This window comes from Trachypithecus francoisi, unplaced genomic scaffold, assembly GCF_009764315.1.
Source record: "Trachypithecus francoisi isolate TF-2019V2 unplaced genomic scaffold, Tfra_2.0 Lachesis_group21, whole genome shotgun sequence".
Lineage (NCBI taxonomy): Eukaryota > Metazoa > Chordata > Mammalia > Primates > Cercopithecidae > Trachypithecus > Trachypithecus francoisi.
In genome coordinates, this window is record NW_022681467.1 from 32,358,218 (window position 1) to 32,366,002 (window position 7,785).

Here is a 7,785-nt window from a genome sequence, read left to right on the forward strand (position 1 = left end):
TTTTCTTGCTGCGGAGTTTCCTCAGGGAAGAATCTCAGATTTTGGAGGTGCTGGGCGGGAGGGTGGTTGACCGCTGCGTCTGGAGCGCTTCCATCCGTTCTCTGAGTCGCATTTTTATGAAGTCCCTAAAAGCTCTTGCAGAGTATGGCATTCTCCTTTTAAGGTGACCTAGAGCCATACCCAAGGTCACAGGGCGCCTAGCACAGTGCTGGGCACGTGGAAAGAGCTTAGTAAATTTTTGGTGAATGAACATAGTAATTTAAGAACTAGAGTCCAAGACTCGGCTCCGAATTATCAGTCCTCCATTGTATCACCCCTATTACAACTGTCAGCCAAATCATCTACTTTCTTGAATACAACATTAGAGATGGAATTTTTTTTCCCAGAATGATTGCAGATATTAAACTTAATGACCCAACAATTTAAACAACACCAAAATATATAGGACACACTCTCTTCCTCTATTTACTATCTATTATTTCTTTCGCATTAAGTACTACTGACTAAAAGTTGTTTTTTGTTGTTGTTTGTTTTTTGTTTTTGTTTTTGTTTTGAGACGGAGTCTCGCTCTGTCGCCAGGCTGGAGTGCACTAGCGCGATCTCAGCTCACTGCAACCTCTGCCTCCTAGGTTCAAGCGATTCTCCTGCCTCAGCCTCTGGAGTAGCTGGGACCACAGGCGTGTGCCACCAGGCCTGGCTAATTTTTCTATTATTAGTAGAGATAGGTTTTCACCGTGTTGGCCAGGATGGTCTCCATCTCTTGACCTAGTGATCTGCCCGCCTCGGCCTCCCAAAGTGCTGGGATTACAGGTGTGAGCCACCGTGCCCAGCCCCTCCCCACTCCCCCCCCCTTTTTTTAACCAGAGCCAGTGGCACCATCTCGGTTCACTGCAACTCTGCCTCCCGGATTCAACTGATTCTCCTGCCTCAGCCTCCCAAGTAGCTGGGACTACAGGCGCACACCACCATGTCCGGGTAATTTTTGTACTTTTTTTTTTTTTTTTTTTAGTAGTAGAGATGGGGTTTCACCATGTTGTCCAAGCTGGTCTCAAACTCCTGACCTCAAGTAATCTGCCCTCTTCAGCCTCCCAAAGTGCTGGGATTACAGGCTTGAGTCACCGCGCCCGAAGTATATTCTTTTAATTAAGGCAAACTGAACAAATAAATATTACCGAACATCTCACAGGGCAACAATAATATTGTTATTCATCAAGCACAATTCCTGAACCAAATTTAGTTGGAGGGAAAACTAACATTAATTGACTACAGCCATTTATTATATGGTTTATGTTTGTTAACATTTACTGAATTCAAATTAGTTCTAGTTTACCATCCGCTATGTATCCATATGTCCTTGGTTAGATGATTAAGTCTCTCCATGCCTCTCCATGCCCCAGTTCCTCATCTATAGTCACACACCCAAAAATAGAAGTTACAAGGTTGTGGCAGACTGACTGATAATATGCATGTAAAATGCTTAGAGTTCAGTAAGTATTATTTTTCTTTATTCTCTCCTGTTTTGCTGTTGTTGAAGATACAAAACATACTTCTTGAGTTTGAACAAATCCTTATAAGCAAAAAATGCAATACAATGTAATAAATAAAATGAGGGAGGGTATAATCATCTTTAGAGAGATAATCTATCCCCATTTTACATATGAGGAAATTGAGGATAAAATGAAAATTCACAGCCGGGCGCGGTGGCTCACGCTTGTAATCCCAGCAGGCCGAGGTGGGTGGATCACGAGGTCAGGAGATCGAGACCATCCTGGCTAACAAGGTGAAACCCTATGTCTACTAAAAATACAAAAATTAGCCAGGCATGGTGGCACGCACCTCTAGTCCCAGCTACTCAGGAGGCTGAGGCAGGAGAATGGCATGAACCCGAGAAGTGGAGCTTGCAGTGAGTTGAGATTGTGCCACTGCACTCCAGCCTGGGCAACAGAGCAAGACTCCGTCTCAAAAAAAAAAAAGGAAAAAGAAAATTCACTCCAACTCTCTCCATTATACTACTTTGTTTATGAAATAGTAGGCAATTAAGAGCATTTCTCTGATTCTTGAGATACAGATAAATAGAGATAGATATAGACGAGGGTCTCACCATGTTGCCCAGGCTGGTCTAGAACTCTTGGACTCAAGCAATCCTCAAGCAAGCCTAGCCCTCCCAAAGTTCTGGGATTACAGGCATGAGCCATTGTGTCCCGCCCTCCTCTGATTCTTGAATGTTGGATTTCCATGAGACCATCCAAACTTTCCCTTCTTGCTCTACTGTGGACTATATCATTCATTCTCAAGTCATCAATAACTAGACATCAGCAACTCTCAAATGTTATTTCCAGTACAGATTTCTCCACCCAGTTCTCCACCTGTGTTATCTGACAGACCAGTTGATTTCTCCATTTGGTATCCCAAATAGAACTAGCTTTCCCATCTCTAACTGCTCCATCATCTATCCGCTGTTCAAGCTTCACCTTCTGCAGCATACTGATACCACTAAACTTTTATATTATTTAATCCTTATAGCATCCCTGTGATACAGGTTCTATAATTCTCTCAACCTTCGAGATAAGAGATTAAATAAATTTCTCAGTTACAGTTAATAAATGGCAGAAGGGCCGGATGCAGTGGCTCACGCCTGTGATCTCAGCACTTTGGGAAGCTGAGGCGGGTGGACCACGAGGTCAGAAGTTCCAGACCGGCCTGGCCAACATGGTGAAAACCCTGTCTCTACTAAAATGCAAAATTTAGCTGGACGTGGTGGTGCACGCCTGTAATTCCAGCTACTGGGGAGGCTGAGGCAGGAAAATGGCTTGAACCCAGGAGGTAGAGGTTCCGTGAGCCTATTGTGCCACTGCACTCCAGCCTGGGTGACAGAACAAGACTCCATCTCATAAATAAATATAAATAAATGGCAGAAGTAGGTGTTTTTTTTTTTTTTTTTTTGAGACAGAGTCTTGCTCTGTTGCCCAGGTTGGAGTGCAATGGTGCAATCTCAGCTCACAGCAACCTCCGCCTCCTGGGTTCAAGCGATTCTCCCACCTCAGCCTCCCGAGTAGCTGGGATTACAGACGCCCACCACCACGTCCAGCTAATTTTTTTTTTTTGAGACAGAGTCTCGCTCTATCGCCCAGGCTGGAGTGCAGTGGCTGGATCTCAGCTCACTGCAAGCTCCGCCTCCCGGGTTTTACGCCATTCTCCTGCCTCAGCCTCCCGAGTAGCTGGGACTACAGGCGCCCGCCACCTCGCCTGGCTAGTTTTTTGTATTTTTTTTAGTAGAGACGGGGTTTCACCGTGTTAGCCAGGATGGTCTCGATCTCCTGACCTCGTGATCCACCCGTCTCGGCCTCCCAAAGTGCTGGGATTACAGGCTTGAGCCACCACGCCCGGCCTTTTTTTTTTTTTTTTTTTGCATTTTTAGCAGGGACAGGGTTTCACCATATTGGCCAGGCTGGTCTGGAACTCCTAACCTCGTGATCCGCCCGCCTCAGCTTCCCAAAGTGCTGGGATTACAGGCGTGAGCCACCCCACCCGGCCGAGTTAGGTTTTTTTTTAAAACAGAGTCTTGCTCTGTCGCCCAGACTGGAGTGCAGTGGCACAATCTTGGCTCACCACAACCTTCGCCCCCTCTGGGGTTCAAGCGATTCTCCCACCTCAACCTCCTGAGTAGCTGGGATTACAGGCACCTGCCATCATGCTAGGCTAATTTTTGTATTTTTGAGGAAATGGGGTTTCACCATGTTGGCCAGGCTGGTCTTGAACTCCTGATCTCAGGTGATCCATCTGCCTCAGCCTCCCAAAGTGCTGGGATTACAGGTGTGAGCCACCATACCCAGCTAGAGTAAGGTTTTTAACACCTAGGTTCCATGTCTATGTTCCAGACACTGTGGGCAACAGAAGCAGTCTCACCCCACTCATCCAGTGCCAACACCCAGCACAAGCTGTTATTTCTCTCCTCAATGCCTGCAATAACCTAACTGGTCTCTCACACCCACACCTTGCTTGCTTCTGTCTTTTCCCCACACCGCAACTAGAGTAATCTTTTTTTTTTTTTTTTGAGATGGAGTTTCACGCTTGTGGCCCAGGCTGGAGTGCAGAGGCACGATCTCCGGTCTTCCTGTTTCAAGTGAGTCTCCTGCCTCAGCCTCTCAAGTAGTTGGGACTACAGGCACGCGACACCACGTCCAGCTAATTTTTTGCATTTTTAGTAGAGACGGGGTTTCACCATGTTGGCCAGGATGATCTCGATCTCTTGACCTCGTGATCCACCCACCTTGGCCTACCAAAGTGCTGGGATTACAGGTGTGAGCCACGGCGCTTGGCCGAGTAATCTTTTAAAAATAAAGTTCTGATCCTCTCGCCCTTTCTTGAAACCTTCTAATAACTTTCAATTATACTTGTTTCAGGCCAGTCTTCTGCTGGTGCCCAGCACTCCTGCTTTATTTTTATTTATGTATTTATTTATTTTTTTGAGACGGAGTCTCGCTCTGTAGCCCAGGCTGGAGTGCAGTGGCGCGATCTCGGCTCACTACAAGCTCCGCCTCCCGGGTTCACGCCATTCTCCTGCCTCAGCCTCCCCAGTAACTGGGACTACAGGCGCCCGCCACCTCGTCCGGCTAATTTTTCTTTTTATTTTTTAGTAGAAACGGGGTTTCACCGTGTTAGCCAGGATGATCTCGATCTCCTGACCTCGTGATCTGCCCGCCTCGGCCTCCCAAAGTGCTGGGATTACAGGCATGAGCCACCGCGCCCGGCCTTCTTCTTTTTTTTTTTTTTTTTTTTTTTTTTTTTTTTAAAGTGTCCTAGCGGCCGGGCGCGGTGGCTCAAGCCTGTAATCCCAGCACTTTGGGAGGCCGAGACGGGCGGATCACGAGGTCAGGAGATCGAGACCATCCTGGCTAACATGGTGAAACCCCGTCTCTACTAAAAAATACAAAAAAAACTAGCCGGGCGACGTGGCGGGCGCCTGTAGTCCCGGCTGCTTGGGAGGCTGAGGCAGGAGAATGGCGTAAACCCGGGAGGCGGAGCTTGCAGTGAGCTGAGACCCGGCCACTGCACTCCAGCCTGGGCGACAGAGCGAGACTCCGTCTCGAAAAAAAAAAAAAAAAAAAAAAAAAAAAAAAAAAAAAAAATAAAGTGTCCTAGCATGCTCCACTCTCCTCCTCAAGCCTTTGAAAATTGCATCTCCTGGCCGGGTGCGGTGGCTCATGAGACCATCCTGGCTAACACGGTGAAACCCCGTCTCTACTAAAAAATACAAAAAAAACTAGCTGGGCGAGATGGTGGGCGCCTGTAGTCCCAGCTACTCGGGAGGCTGAGGCAGGAGAATGGCGTAAACCCTGCAGGTGGAGCTTGCAGTGAGCTGAGATCCGGCCACTGCACTCCAGCCTGGGCGACAGAGCGAGACTCCGTCTCGAAAAAAAGAAAATTGCATCTCCTTTTGCCTGAAATGTCCCATTTAACTCCTTCATCTTTCCCAAGTCAACTGAAATATCTCTTCTGCAGAATTTTCTCTTGGTCCTTGTGTTGTCAGCAAACTGAGCATCTTGAGAAAGAACCCATGTGTTTTTGCTCTTTGCTCGCCCCTCCAATCCTAGAATTGTGTATGGCATACGGCAGGTCCTCGGTAAATATATAAAAGAATAAAGAACAAATGTAGGTCAAAGCAAGAGATGTCATCTCTCATTAACTGGCACTTGTGCCAAGGTTTAAGACTTAAGATTAAGACTGGGTGTTTAACTGAAATGGGATTTGTCCGTTTAGTGGGATCAGATAATAAGAAACATTTTATTTTGGCTGAGCACAGTGGCTCACACTTGTAATCTCAGCATTTTGGGAGGCTGAGGTGGGTGGATATCTTGAGTCCAGTTTGAGACCAGCCTGGGCAACATGGAGAAACCCCATTCCAACGACAGTACAACAGTTAGGTCAGGGCCGGGCGCGGTGGCTCACGCCTGTAATCCCAGCACTTTGGGAGGCCAAGGTGGGCAGATCACGAAGTCAGGAGATCAAGACCATCCTGGCTAAAACGGTGAAACCCCATCTCTACTAAAAATACAAAAAAATTAGCCAGGCGTGGTGGCGGGTGTCTGTAGTCCCAGCTACTCGGGAGGCTGAGGCAGGAGAATGGCGTGAACCCGGGAGGCAGAGCTTGCAGTGAGCCAAGATTGCACCACTGCACTCCAGCCTGGGTGACAGAGCAAGACTCCGTCTAAAAAAAGGTTACGTCAGGTGCAGTGGCTCACGCCTGTAATCCCAGCACTTTGGGAGGCTAAGACGGGTGGCTTACCTAAGGTCAGAAGTTCAAGACCAGCCTGGACAACATGGTGAAACCCCATCTCTACTAAATATACAAAAATTAGCTGGGTGTGGTGGTGCATGTGTGTAATCCCACGTACTCAGGAGGCTGAGGCAGGGGAATCACTTATAGCCAGGAGGCAGATGTTGGAGTGAGCCGAGATGGCACTGCTGCACTCCAGCCTGGGCAACAGAGGGAGACTCCTCTCAAAACAAAACAAAAATTAGTCAGATGTGGTGGTGCACACCTGTAGTCCCAGCTGTTTGGAAGGCTGAGGTGGAAGAATTGCTTGAGCTCAGGAGGTTGAGGGTCCAGTGAGCCATAAGCGTGCCATGGCACCTACTGCCTGGATTTATTTATTTATTTAGTTAGTTAGTTATTTAGTTAGTTAGTTTTTGAGCCAGGGTCTTGCTGTTGTCCAGGCGGGAGTGCAGTGGTACAATCATAGCTCGCTGCAGCCTTGAACTCCTGAGCTCAAGGGATCTTCCTGCCCCAGCCTCCTGAGTAGCTGGGACTACAGGCATGAGGACTATAGGCACGCACTATCAAGCCTGGCTAATATTTAAACTTTTTGAAGGGACAGGGGTCTCACCATCTTGCCTAGGCTGATCTCGAACTCCTAGTTTCAAGAGATCTTTCTACTTCAGCCTCCCAAAATGCTGGATTACAGGTGTGAGCCACCATGCCTGGCTAGAATAAGAAACATAAGTAATAAATTAGATGGTGGGTTTTTGTGTCTGTGTGTGTGGCTTTTAATTTAATTCATTAAATTTATTTTTTTTTTTTGAGACGGAGTCTCACTCTGTCGCCCAGGCTGGAGTGCCGTGGTGTGATCTTGGCTCACTGCAAGCTCCGCCTCCTGAGTTGACACCGTTCTCCTGCCTTAGCCTCCCAAGTAGCTGGGACTAAAGGCATCCGCCACCACGCCTGGATAATTTTTTGTGTTTTTAGTAGAGACAGGGTTTCACCATGTTAGCCAGGATGGTCTCGATCTCCTGACTTCATGATCCACCCACCTCGGTGCTGGGATTACAGGAGTGGGCCACCGCGCCTGGCCCTTTTTTATTTTTATTTATTTCTTATTTTTTAAATTTTGAGGTAGGGTCTCACTTTGTTGCCCAGGCTGGAATGCAGTACTGTGATCGTGTCTTGCTGCAGCCTTGGCCTTCCAGGCTCAACTGATCCTCTCACTTCAGCCTCCCAAGTAGCTGGAAATACAGGTATGCACCACTACTCTCAGCCAATTTTTGTATTTTTGTAGACAGGGTTTCGGCATGCTGCCCATGGCTGGCCTCAAACTCCTGGGCTCAAGCGACCACTCACCTCAGCCTCCCAAAGTGCCTGGCCTAGTTGGTGTTCTACTGGTAATTAGTTCAACACTACTGTTCACTTCAGCATCTTGGCAAAGAATCCATTTTCTGTTAAACCCTCCTACTTTTTTTTTTTTTTTTTGTTTTTTGAGACAGAGTCTTGCCTTTTCGCCCAGGATA